Source organism: Saimiri boliviensis, chromosome X (assembly GCF_048565385.1).
Source record: "Saimiri boliviensis isolate mSaiBol1 chromosome X, mSaiBol1.pri, whole genome shotgun sequence".
In the NCBI taxonomy this organism is placed as follows: Eukaryota; Metazoa; Chordata; class Mammalia; order Primates; family Cebidae; genus Saimiri; species Saimiri boliviensis.
Window position 1 is genome coordinate 56,226,356 of NC_133470.1, and position 14,844 is coordinate 56,241,199.

At 38.3% G+C, this 14,844-nt stretch overlaps 1 pseudogene; it reads right to left on the reverse strand.

Moving 5' to 3' along the window:
• Positions 1-8,144: 8,144 nt before the first annotated feature.
• Positions 8,145-8,991, reverse strand: LOC101040750 (keratin, type II cytoskeletal 8 pseudogene; annotated as a pseudogene).
• Between the last annotated feature and the right edge of the window lie 5,853 nt (positions 8,992-14,844).

Consider the following 14,844-nt stretch of genomic DNA (forward strand, 5'->3'; position numbering starts at 1 on the left):
AAAAAGAGGGAATCCTTCCCAAATCATTTTACGAGACAAACATCATCCTGATACCAAAACCCGGCAGAGACTCAACAAGAAAAGAAAATTTCAGGCCAATATCCATGATGAACATAGATGCAAAAATCTTCAATAAAATACTGGCAAACCGATTGTAACAGCATACCAAAAAGCTCATCCACCATGATCAAGTAGGATTCATCCCGGGGATGCAAGGCTGGTTCAACATACACAGGTCCATAAACATAATTCACCACATAAACAGAACCAAAGACAAAAACCACATGATTATCTCAATTGATGCAGAGAAGGCTTTTGACAAAATTCAACAACCCATTATGCTAAAAACCCTCAATAAACTAGGTGTTGACGGAACGTATCTCAAAACAATAAAAGCTATTTATGACAAACCAACAGCCAATATCATACTGAATGGGCAAAAACTGGAAGCATTCCCTTTGAAATCTGGCACTAGACAAGGATGCCCTCTCTCACCACTCCTATTCAATATAGTACTGGAAGTTCTAGCCACAGCAATCAGGTAAGAAAAAGAAATAAAGGGTATCCAAATTGAAAAGGAGGGAATCAAATTGTCTCTATTTGCAGATGACATGATTGTATATCTGGAAGACCCCATCATCTCAGCCCAAAATCTCCTGAAACTGATAAACAACTTCAGCAAAGTCTCAGGATACAAAATCAACGTGCAAAAATCACAAGCATTCCTATACACTGGTAATAGCCTTAAAGAGAGCCAAATCAACAACGAACTGCCATTCACAATTGCTACAAAAAGAATAAAGTACCTAGGAATACAACTAACAAGGAACGTAAAGGACCTCTTCAAGGAGAACTACACGCCATTGCTCAACAAAATAAGAGAGGATACAAACAGATGGAGAAACATTCGATGTTCATGGTTAGGAAGAATCAACATCGTGAAAATGGCCATACTGCCCAAAGTAATTTACAGATTCAACGCTATTCCCATCAAGCTACCAATGACCTTCTTCACAGAACTGGAAAAAAACACCTTAAACTTCATATGGAACCAAAAGAGAGCCCACATAGCCAAGTCAATTCTAAGCAAAAAGAACAAAGCGGGAGGCATCACACTACCGGACTTCAAACTATACTACAAGGCTACAGTAATCAAAACAGCATGGTACTGGTACCAAAACAGAGATATAGACCAATGGAACAGAACAGAGGCCTCACAGGAAATACAACATACCCACAACCATCTGATCTTCGACAAACCTGACAAAAACAAGCAATGGGAAAAGGATTCCCTGTTTAATAAATGGTGTTGGGAAAACTGGCTAGCCATGTGCAGAAAGCAGAAACAGGACCCTTTCCTGACACCTTACACCAAAATTAACTCCAGATGGATTAAAGACTTAAACATCAGACCTAATACTATAAAAACCTTAGAAGAAAATCTAGGCAAAACCATTCAGGACATAGGCCTAGGCAAGGACTTCATTACCAAAACGCCAAAAGCAATGGCAACAAAAGCCAAAATAGACAAATAGGACCTAATCAAACTCCACAGCTTCTGCACGGCAAAAGAAACAGTCAGTAGAGTGAATCGGCAACCAACAGAATGGGAAAAAATTTTTGCAGCCTACCCATCTGACAAGGGGCTGATATCCAGAATTTACAAAGAACTAAAACAGATATACAAGAAAAAAAGAAACAAGCCCATTCAAAAATGGGCGAAGGATATGAACAGATACTTTACAAAAGAAGACATACAGGAGGCCAACAAACATATGAAAAAATGCTCATCATCACTGGTCATCAGAGAAATGCAAATCAAAACCACATTGAGATACCATCTCACACCAGTTAGAATGGCGATCATTAAAAAATCGGGAAACAACAGACACTGGAGAGGATGTGGAGAAATAGGAACACTTTTACACTGTTGGTGGGAATGTAAATTAATTCAACCATTGTGGAAGACAGTGTGTCGATTCCTCAAGGACCTAAAAATAGAAATCCCATTTGACCCAGCAATCCCATTACTGGGTATATATCCAAAGGATTATAAATCATTCTACTACAAGGACACGTGCACACAAATGTTCATTGCAGCACTGTTTACAATAGCAAAGACCTGGAACCAACCCAAATGCCCAACGATGATAGAATGGATAGGGAAATGTGGTACATATACACCATGGAATATTACGCAGCCATCAGAAACGATGAGTTCACGTCCTTTGTAGGGACATGGATGAACCTGGAAACCATCATTCTCAGCAAACTGACACAATAGCAGAAAATCAAACACCATATAGTCTCACTCATAGGCGGGTGTTGAACAATGAGAACACATGGACACAGGGAGAGGAGCACTACATGCTGGGGTCCATTGGGGGGAAATGGGGGAGGGGCGGGTGGGTGCGGAGGTGGGAAGAGATAGCATGGGGAGAAATTACAGATACAGGTGAGGGGACGGAAGGCAGCAAACAACACTGCCATGTGTGTACCTATGCAACAATCTTGCATGTTTATCACATGTACCCCAAAACCTAAAATGCAATAAAAAAATAATAAAGAAATATCATCTCACACCCATTCGAATGATGATCATTAAAAAGTCTGGAGACAACAGATGCTGGAGAGGATGTGGAGAAATAGGAACACTTTTACACTGTTGTTGTGAGTGTAAATTAGTTCAACCATTGTGCAAGACAGTGTGGTGATTCCCTAAGGACCTAGAAATAGAAATTCCATTTGACCCAGCAATCCCATTACTGGGTATATATCCAAAGGATTATAAATCATTCTACTATAAGGACACATGCACACGAATGTTTATTGCAGCACTGTTTACAATAGCAAAGACCTGGAACCAACCCAAATGCCCATTGATGATAGACTGGACAGGGAAAATGTGGCACATATACACCATGGAATACTATGCAGCTATCAAATATGATGACTTTTTGTCCTTTGTAGGGACATGGATGAACCTGGAAACCATCATTCTCAGCAAACTGACACAAGAACAGAAAATCAAATGATGCATGTTCTCACTCATAGGTGGATGTTGAACAATGAGAACACATGGACACAGGGAGGGGAGCACTACTCAGTGGTGTCTGCTCGGGGGAAATGGGGTAGGGACAGTGAGGGGTGGGGAGTTGGGGAGAGATAGCATGGGGAGAAATGTCAGATATAGGTGAAGGGGAGGAAGGCAGCAAATCACACTGCCATGTGTGTACCTATGCAACAATCTTGCATGTTCTTCACAGGTAGACCAAAACCTAAAATGAAATTAAAAGAATAGAAAGATGGTAGATGAACTAAAAGTAAGGAAATGCAAGACAATACTTTTAAGTTTTTTGATATCATATCTATATATTTGTTGATGTGAAGTCACTCAACTTTAGTCATCCTCCAAGATGATAATTGAAAAAAAAATTAAGAAACAGTACATTACCTCCCTTGCACACTACCATCCTATTACTGTGTAAAATAAAAGAGCAGCTATGTTGAGAATATTATGTGCAGTCTAAGAAATAATCCTAAATTATGTATTTGTTTTTATAATTAAATAGATTAATATATAAGGTGTTTAGAGCAGTCTGCATCATACAATGAAACATTTAATCAATGCTAAATTTATTATTTGTATTGATACATCTATACTTGTTGTAGGCTATATGTGATATTCTGATACATGCATTTAATCTGTAATAATTAAATCAAGATATTTTGGATACTCATGACCTCAAACATTTTTTATATATTGGGAAGATTTTTAAGTCCTCTTTTCTAGTTATTTTGAAATATAAAATACATTTTTAACTATAGTCACTCAACTCTGCTATCAAACACCAGATCTTATTCTTTCTATCTAACTGTATGTTTGCACACAGTAATCAACCATTTTCCACCACACTTTCCATTCTCTGCTAACCATCTTTCTATTCTCTAATTTCATGAGAGCAACTTTTTTAACTGCTACATATAATTAAGAAGGTGTAATATTTCTCTTTCTGTGCTTGGCTTATTTCATTTAACGTACATTGTCATCCATGTTGCTGCAAATGACAGAATTTCTTTCATTTCTTAATATCTGAGTATCATTTTACTGGGTATGCATATCACATTTTCTTTGTTCATCCATTGATGGACACTTAGGTTGATTTTATGTGTTGACTACTGTCAGTAGTGCTGAAAACCATGAGGGTGCAAGAATCCCTTTCATACACTAATGTTCTTTCCTTACCCAGTAGTGAGATTGCTGGTTCAGGTGGTAGTTGTATATTTAGTGTTTCAGAAACCTCCATATTTTTTTCATAATGGCTGTACTAATATCCATTTCTACCAATAGAGTATAACGATTTTGTTTTTACCTACATCTTCACCAGTATTTGCTATATTTCCTCTATTGATAATAGCCATTCTAACTAGGTGAGACGCTATCTCATTGTGGCTTTGATTTGCATTTTTCTGATGATTAGTGATTTTGAGCTTTTTTTCATATACCAGTTGGCCATTTGAATGTCTTTTTAAAAAATATCTATTCAGGTCCTTTGATCAGTTTTAATGGGATAATGAGATGATGAAGATGATGATGATGATGATGATGATGATGATGATGATGATGATGATAATGATGACGACTGCTGTTGAATTGTTTGAGTTAGTTGTATATACTGGATATTAGTCTCTTGTCAAATGAATAGTTTGGAAATATTTTCTCTTATTCCACAGATTGTCTCTCCACTTTGTTGATTATTTTGCAGCATAGAAGCTTTATAGCTTAATATAGTCCCTTCTGTGTAATTATTTTGCCTGTGCCTTGGAAACCATAAAATTTGTACCTAGACCAATGTCCTGAAGTATTTCCCATATGATTTTTTTCTAGTAGTTTCATAGTTTAGATTTTATGTTTAAGTCTTATTATATGATTTCCTTTTTTTTTTTTAAATTTTACTTTAAGTTCTAGGGTACATGTGCAGATCATGCAGGATTGTTATGTAGGTACACACAGACAATGGTGGTTTGCTGTCTCCATCCCCCCGTCACCTACGTTAGGTATTTCTCCTAATGTTATCCCTCCCCAATCTCCCCAGCCCTTGCTATCACTCCCCTAGGTCCCCACCCCTCAACAGACCCCTGTGTGTGATGTTTCCTTCCCTGTGTCTATCTGTTCTCATTGTTCAACACCCACTTATGAGTGAGAACATGTGCTGTTTGGTTTTCTGTTCTTCTATCAGTTTGCTGAGAATGATGGTTTGCAGATTCTCCCATGTCCCTGCAAAGGACATGAACTCATCCTTTTTATGGCTGCAAAGTATTCCATAGTGTATATGTGCCACATTTTCTTTATCCAATCTATCCTTGATGGACCTTTAGGTTGATTCCAAGTCTTTGTTATTGAAAACAGTGCTGTAATGGACATACCTATGCATGTGTGTTTATAATAGATCAATTTATAATTCTTTGGGTATATACCTAGTAATGGGATTGTTGCATCAAATGGTATTTCTAGTTCTAGATCCTTGAGAAATTGCCACACTGTCTTCCACAACAATTGAGCTAATTTGCACTCCCACCAACAGTGTAAAAGCATTCCCATTTCTCCACATACTCTCCAGTATCTGTTGTCTCCAGATTTTTTAATGATCACCATTCTAACTGGCATGAGATGGTGTCTCAATGTGATTTTGATTTGCATTTCTCTGATTACCAGTGATGATGAGCATTTTTTCACATTTGTTGCCCACATAAATGTCGTCTTTTGAAAAGTGTCTATTCATCATTTTTATATTAATGAGAGATGGGAAACCGATTTTATTCTTTTGATATGAATATCCAATTTTCCTGCCACCATTTATTGAAGAAGTTGTCCTTTCCCTAATGAATGTTCTTGACATCTTTTTCAAAAATGAATTGGCTGTAAATACATGGACTTATTTCTGGTTTCTCTATTCCGTTCCATTGGTTTGGGTGTCTGCCTGTTTCTACTATTAATATTACACTTGTTTTGTTACTATAGCCTTGTGATATATTTTGAAGTCAGGCAGTGTGATAATTCCAGCATGGTTCTTTTTGCTGAGGACTGCATTGTCTATCATGGGTCCCATATAAATTTTAGGATTAGTTTTCTATTTATGCGAAGAATGTCATTGGTATTTTGACAGGGATAGCATTGAATCTATGAATTGCTTTGAGTAGTAGGGTCATTTAACAATATTATTTCTTCTGATTAATGAGCATGGGGTATCTTTCTATTTGTTTTTTACTCTTGTTTTTTGCTCTTCAATTTCTTTCATCAGTGTTTTCTTGGTCAATGATATCTCATTGAAAGGTCTTTCATCTCCTTGGTTAAATTTATTCCTGAGTATTTTATCTTTTTGTGAGCATTATAAATAGCATTGCCTGAGCAATTTCTTTCTCAGCTAGTTCATTATTAGTCCATAAAAACAGTGCTGATTTTTGTATGATTATTTTGTATCTGGCAACTTTATTGAATTTTATCATTTCTAGTAATTTTGGGGTGTAGTCTACAGGTTTCTCTCTAATATAAGATTATATTATCTGCAGAGAGGGACAATTTTATTTTTTCTTTTTCAATTTAGGTACTTTTTTTTTTTTGAGACGGAGATTCGCTCTTGTTACCCAGGCTGGAGTGCAATGGCGCGATCTCGGCCCTCTGCCTCCTGGGCTCAGGCAATTCTCCTGTCTCGGCCTCCTGAGTAGCTGGGATTACAGGCACGCGCCACCATGCCCAGCTAATTTTTTGTATTTTTAGTAGAGACGGGGTTTCACTATGTTGACCAGGATGGTCTCCATCTCTTGACCTCGTGATCCACCCGCCTCGGCCTCCCAAAGTGCTGGGGTTACAGGCTTGAGCCACCGCGCCCGGCCAATTTAGGTACTTTTATGTCTTCTCTTTGCCTGATCACTCAGGCTAGAGGTTCAAATATTATGTTGAATAACAGTGGTAAAAGTAGGCATCCTTCTCTTGTTCCAGTTCTTAGAAAAATGGCTTTCAGCTTTTCATCATTCAGTATAAGTTTTGAGTTTCTCATATATGCCCTTTACTATTCCAAGTTTTGTTCCTTCAATATCTAGTTTATTGAGAGTTTTTATCATGAAAGAATGTTGACTCTTATTTAATGCTTTTTCTGCATCTGTTGAGATACTCATACAATTTTTTTATTTAATTCCATTATGTGATATATTAAATTTATCGATTTTCATACATTGATCTAGCCTTATATTATTGGGATAAATACCACTTGCTCATTGTCTATTGTCTTTTTTATGTGTTTTTGGATTTGATAGCATTTTGTTGAGGAATTCTGTAACTGTGTTTCTCAGGAATATTGACTTATAGTTTCTTTTTTAATTGTTTGCTTGTTCACATTTGCTTTCCAGATAATGCTGGCCTCACAGAAGGAGTTAGGAAGAACTTCCTTCTGTTTAACTTTTTGCACAAGTTTGAAAACAATTGGTGTTAGTTTGTCTTTATAAGTTTGGTAGAATTCAGCAGTAAGCCACCTAGTCCTTCGCTGTTCTTTGCTGAGAGAATTTGCATTACTGATTCAATTTTCTTACTCAATATTGGCCTGTTGACTTTTTTTTTTTCTGGTTTAATCTTGATAGGTTTTATATGCCCAGGAATAAATCTATTTTCTCTAGGTTTTCCAATTTGTTATCTTATAGTTGTTGCTAATAGTTTCTGATGATCCTTTGTATTTCTGTGGTATCAGGTGCAATGTCTCCTTTTTTATTTCTTATTTTATTTATTTGTGTCTTCTCTATTTTTTCCCTTGGTTCATCTAGCTAGTGGTTTATCAATTTTGTTTATAGTTTTAACATATCCACTTTTTGTTTAAAAGGACCTTCAGATTTTTTTAGTCTTTTTTTTTTTTTTTTTTTGGTCTAAGCTAGCTGAGATTTTATTTTGGACCAAAAAAAAAAAAAAGCCAATTGAATTGTTTTCCAGCTGGAGGCATGGGCAAAGAGGGGTCCCCAGGCAGTAAACTCCCCACGGGTGGGCTGAGGGCTAGGGCTGAGCGTCGAGTGGGTCTCCTGTTCCCTGTCCTCCCCTGCACAGTGGCCTCCCTCCCAGGCTCTGGGTCAGCTTCAGGAGGGGCAGGCTGGGAGGGGCTGTTGCAGCTGTTCACTTGGGCAGGATGTCAGAGGACTCGGACACCAGCCTCCCATCGCGGGTCTCAATCTTCTTCACAACCACAGCCTTGGTGGAGCTGGTGCGGCTGAAGGTGGAGCCCCCGCCAGAGCCAAGCTGGAGCCCAGGCTGTAGCTGAGGCTGGGGCTTGTGAGGCCCCCATACGCAGAGCTCAGACCACCTGCATAGCCGCTGGTGGTTTTCGTGTGGATACTCATGTTCTGCATCCCGGACTCCAGCCGGCTCTCCTCGCCCTCCAGTAGCTTGAGGTAGGTGGCGATCTCGATGTCCAGGGCCAGTTTGACATTCATCAGCTCCTGGTAGTCACGCAGCTGCCGTACCATGTCCTGCTTGGCCTGCTGCAGGGCTTCCTCCAGCTGCTGCTGCTTGGCACGAGCATCCTTGAGCTCCTGCTCCCCACGATGCTCAGCATCTAAAATGGCGGCCTCCAGGGAAGCCCTCTGGCCTTTGAGGCCCTCGATCTCAGCCTGGAGCCGGCTGATGTTCCAGTTCATCTCGGAGATCTCAGTCTTCGTACGCCGCAGGTCATCCCCATGCTTCCCAGCCAGCTTCTGCAGCTCCTTGTACTTGATCTGGTATACGCTCTCTGCCTCAGCCCAGCTGCGATTGGCAATCTCCTCGTACTGCTCCTTGACCTCAGCGATGATGCTATCCATGTCCAGGGAGCGGCTGTTGTCCATGGACAGCACTACAGACGTGTCGGAGATCTGGGACTTCAGCTTCCGGATCTCCTCTTCATATAGCTGCCTGAGGAAGTTGATCTCGTCAGTCAGTCCTTCCAGGTGAGACTCCAGCTCTACCTTGTTCATGTAAGCTTCATTAGTCTTTACTGTATTAATTCTGCTGTGCTTTTTATTATTTCTTTGTGTCTACAAATTTTGAGTTTGGCTTGTATATACTTTCTACTTCCTTGAGGTGCATCATTAGGTTACTTACTTAAAATATTTCTGCTTTTTAATGCAAGTGTTTATTGCTATAACCTTCCCTCTTAGCACTGCCTTTTCTATTTCCCATAGGTTTTGATATGTTTTGTTTCTATTTTTGTTTGTTTCAATAAAGATTTTTATTTTCTTCTAAATTTCTTCATTGACTCATGGTCACTGAAGCATATTTGTAAATTTCCATCTGTTTGTACAGTTTCTTAAGTTATCTTGTTATAGATTTCTAGTTTAATTAAAGCGTGGTTTGAAAAGTTACTTGATATGATTTCCATTTTTACAAATTTGTTAAGATTTGTTTTGTGTCCTAACATATTGTCTATTCTAGAGAATGTTCCACTTGCCAATGAAAATATGTGAATTATGAATTTATTGGATAAAATTTTCTATAAATGTTTGTTAGGTCCATTTGGTTTATAGTGCAGATTAAGTCCCATGTTTCTTTGACAATTTTTTTTTTTTTTTTTTTTTTGGTCTAGACGATATATCCAATGTTGACTGTGGGTGTTGAATTCTCCAGTTACATTTGTATTGTGGTTTATCTATTATGTCACCTCTTGTAAATGAGGGATATGTGTTTCATATATCTGGATGCTCTGTTGTGTACATACATATTTAAAATTGTTATATCTTCTTGCTGGGTTGCTTCTTTTATTTTGTAGAATGACTTCCTTTGTTTCTTTTTATGTTTTTTGACTTAATGTCTACTTTGTGTAAGTGTAGCTACTCCAGCATGCTTTAGATTTCTGTTTATGTAGAATATTTTTTTCCGTCTCTTCACTTTAAGTCTTTGAATTTCTATACAGATGAAGTGAGTTTCTTGTAAGCAGCCTATATTTAGGTCTTGTTTTTTTTAAATGTATTCTACTAGGCTATGTATTTTATTGAGGAAATTTAAGCCATTTACATTCAAGCTTATTACTGATAAGTGACGACTTACTCCTGTCACTTCATTAATTGTTTTCTGATTGTTTTGTATGTCTTCCTTTCTTTCTTCCTTTTTTATTGTTTGCCTCTACCATTTGGTGGGTTTTGTGTGTGTGTACTAATAATGTTTACCTCTTTTCTCTTTTTTATTTGCTTTTCTGTTCTATTAGTGAGGTTTTTTTAAAAATTTTTGTGTGTTTTTATAATGCTGTATGTTATTCTCTGATTCCAGATGTATGTCTTCCTTACTTATTTATTGTAGAATATGTATAGGTGTAAAATTCTCTCAGTTTTTGTTTGCCTATGAAAGACTATTTCTTCCTTATTTTTGAAGGATAGTTTTCTTAGGTGTATTTAGAATTCTTTACTGACTTTGTTTTCATCCAGCATTATAAATACAGCATCCCATTATCTCCTGTCCTATAAGTTTTATGCTGAGAAATCCTGTGTTAATCTAATGGAGAGACCAGTATACATGATTTTACACATTTCTTCTTCTGTTTTTCAAATTCTGACTTTGTGTTTGGCTTTTGACAGTTTGAGTATAACATGCCTTAGAGAAAACCTTTTTGTGTTGAATCTATTTGGAGATCTTGGAGCTTCTTGTATCTGGATGCCTATATATCTTGCTAAACTTGTGAGGTTTTCAGTTATCATTTTTTAAAAATGGATTTTCTATGCCTTTGCCCATCATTTCTCCTTCTTTGTCTCCCAAAATTTGAAAACTGGTCACTTTATGGTGCCCCATATTTCACATAGGCTTTCCCTATTTTTTTGTTCTTTTTTATTATTATTTTTTGTCTGACTGGGTTGTTTAAAAAGCACTGCATTCAAGTATTGAAATTCTTTCTTCTGCTCAATCTAGTGTAGTGTTAAAGCTCTTGATTATATTTTTATTTTATTTCTTACAATCTTCAGTTCTAGGATTTCTGTTTAGTTTTTTTATGATTTCTATTTCTCATTCAGATTGTAAATTATTTTTCTGATTCCTCTTTATTATTCATCTGTGTTCTCTTTTATCTCACAGAGTTTCTTTAATATTATTTTGAATTCATTTTTAGGCATTTCATAGATTTCCTTTCCACTGGAATATTTTATTGAAGAATTATTGTGTTTCTATGGAGATTTATTGTTCCTTTATCTTTCATGTTTCCTGTGTCTTTACATTGATATCTTCATTTTTCTAATTTTATAAATTGGCTTTCTAAGAAAATGACTTATTTCTATACATATATCTATAGTTTTGGTTGGGTAATGTTTTTTGTCTTTGATTCTGAATGGATACAGTTGTGTAGCCTTCATATAATTTCTCTGGCTGTAATCAGTGTTTGTGATGTCTGTGAGTTCCTCAGTGGCTTAGGCTGTGGTTTTTAATGAAGGCTGTGGTGAAGCTTTGCTGGGGATGAGAATGCCTAGCAGTCCCATCCTCAGACATTGGTGGTGGTGGGCCAAAGCTTTTAGTCTTCAGGCTTCTGGACACTGTGCATGAGCACTGGTAGTGTTGAATTAAGATGGGCTTATCCTTGGGCATTCCAGTCATCATGTTTGTGTGCTGGTAGTGGTCGATTGGGAGGGCAGGACTAGGTCCCCCAAGAAGTATGAAAATAGTCAGCATTGGCAGTAGCAGTGGTAGGGCAACCCTCAGCTTCCAAGTAGGTTACACAGCTACCAGTAGTAGAGGCACTTAGCTAGATAGGCAATCATTATACTGCTAAGTGGTATGCAACGTTCAGTGCTGACATTACCAATAGCAGGCAGGGTGGACCAGACCTCAGGTCCCAGGCCCCAAGATGCACATATGAACACCAACAGCAGACAGGGTGGGTCCATCCTTATGGCCCTGGATGACAAGCACTTGTACTGCTTGTGGTGAGCAAGACATGCCTATCCCCACCACCACAGGCAACACCTGTAGTCAGCAGTGGTAAGTATGGTGGGACTGTATTCAGGCTCTTAGGCAATATTCATGTGTGCCAACAGTTGCAGGTAACAAGGCAAGTTGATCTCCAGACCCATGGATGATACATCTGTGTAACAGTGGCAGTGAGATGTGTGGTCTTTTCCTCAAGCTTCTTGATATTTTGCATGGGTGATGTCTGCAATGAGCAATGGAGATAAATCCTCTGGTCCTTGGATGGCACATCTAGATGCTAGTGATTATGGTGGTGGGTGAGAAGGGCCTGTCTTCAAGACACATAGATTGTGCATCCCAGCATTGGCAGGCATGACAAATCTGTTCTCAGGCCCCAGGGTAGCTTGCAGGCTGGTCAGTCCCTAGTCCTCCTGAAGGTGGATGCAAGAGTGTGGAAGCCCTGCTGTTGAGGGGTGGTGCAGTTGCTGTCATTAGCAGTAACCTTGGGCAGGTGGCTCTAAGAAGTACATGCTTTGGCTCACTTTGTCCCGGGGCAGCCTCCCTGTTGTTCTAAACTTTTAATTTCCTGAGGTTAGGGCATGACATGAGCTAGAGTGCTGAGGACATAACCACACAGCTGGGTCTAGCCAGTATTGTGATGCTGCAGCCCTCTTGGTGGAAGTCCTTAATCATATATGCTTAGAAAGCATCTAAGTATCTACCATGCCATTTGACAGATCCTGCCTCTACAAATTTATATATCAAGACACTGAGGGCCAGCAGTGTCTTTTGCCCCAAATTAATCTCCTTATTAGCAGAGCTTCAGCTGAACCACAGTCTCCTGACAGTTGTATGTGCTTTCATGTTGAAAAGACAGACCAAGAGTGAATGTAAATTCAACACAAAAGACATAAAGAGAGAGAAAATAGCCTTGTTCACAAAATCCAAAATAAGAGAGCTTAAAACCTTTTTCGTTAATACCTGCAAGACCACAAAGTTTTATTTTACACAGCAAATAGTGGTTTTATATAACTGTTATTTCAAGAAGTAACATAGAATAAAATATTCAAACAAAATCCAAAACGGTTTAGGTAGTCATAGAATATAAATTAATAATAAGCTGATATTAAAGAAAGCTAAGAAGGGAATAACATATGGTGCAAACAGGAGTGGACCACAGATTCTTGAGTTATAGACCTGAATTCTTCCCAGTCACTGAGCCAACTTGGCACCGTAAGCAAAATTCATTTTTTCTATATGTCAAATATGGAGGGATTAGACAAAACCAGCATTTTTCAAAATGTGTTCTTTAGAATATATATGTGTATATATATACATATATGTATTATAGTTTTATTTGGCACTTATCACATCTAGGTCTTATAGCACCTTTAGTCTTTTGTTTATTTTTTATTTTTTATTTTTTATTTTTTATTTTACTTTAGGTTCTGGGGTACATGTACAGGTCAGGCAGGGTTGTTGCATAGGTGCATACTATATCTGGCAATTCTCCCCATGTTATCCCTCCCCATCCTTCTCACCCCTCACTGTCCTTCCCCTAGCACCCCCAACTGCCCCCAGTGTGTGTGCTCCTCTCCCTGAGTCCATGTGTTCTCATTGTTCTGTCAAACTTTATTTCACACAATATTTTTCAAACATATCTAATCACAGAATTTCTTTTTCTTAAAATATTTACTAATATCATGTAGAGATACTATTACATGGAACCTCTTTTTGGGTAAGTATACTCTTCTTTTGAAGGCCCTGCTGATGATTAAATCTGAGCTGGCACTCATTCTATGGTATAATGTGCTTTTGATATAGAATATATTACAGGATTGTAGACCAAGCATGGTGGCTTACGTTTCACATCTATAATCCCAGCACTTTGGAAGGCAAAGGCAGGCAGATCACATGAGGTCAGTATTTCAAGACCAGCCTGGGAAACACAGTGAGACCCCATCTCAACTAAAAATGCAAAAATTAGCCAGGTGTGGTGGTGGGCACCTGTAATCCTAGCTACTCGAGAGGCTGAGGCAGGAGAATTGCTTGAAACTGTGAGGTGGAGGTTGCAGTGAGCTGAGATCACACCACTGTACTCCACCCTGGGTGACAGAGTGAGACTTCATCTCAAAATATATCACAGGAATGTGTTTGGAGGAATAATATATACACAGACACATACATATACACATATGTGTATATGTGTATGTATATGTACACATGTGCATAACATACAAACACACCTATGCCATATATCTTCCATTTGTTCCTCAAAATCAACTTCCAAGGTGGATGACCTAATTGGACTTCATCTTCTAGATTCTTGTGTTCTCTGGGTTCAACCAACTGGAGGCACTCTAAGAAAACTGGATAAAGGACAACGAGGTCAGCATTATTATTGCCTTGGTTTTCTCTCTGAGAACTTGGCCTGTTTGGCTTAAATCTGTAAATTGAAAAACCCTGCTTCTTTCAAGGTTGCCAACTCTACAGAATTGCCTCTTCTTACCAATACTAGCATTTGCTCCCTCCCCTAGTCCTCTCCTAGAAGTGATAACAGCTCAAGATCCGCTGTCTTGGTTGATTTTTCTATCCCTTGTTTCTCCCTCATATCTATTCCCTTGTTTACAAAGGGGCTATTTACAAATTACAAACACACCTGTGCCATATATCTTTCATTTTTTCCTCAAAATCAACAAAGTAAGTTTGTAAATAGCCCCTTTGTAAAGAAGCCTGGTAGAAATTATCCGATTTTGAGTGTCCCATCTTCTTCTGCTTGGGACCTTAACTAATCTAATGTTTTCAGCAAGTTTAGCTTGAAGTTCACTTGGAGTCTCCAGGTGGCGATATACAAAAGTGGAGAATTGGATCAATGAGTTTGGAGCTCAAGAGAGATAACTAAAGTTAAAGACATGATACTCATTTGTTGTGGGAGGACCTTGAAG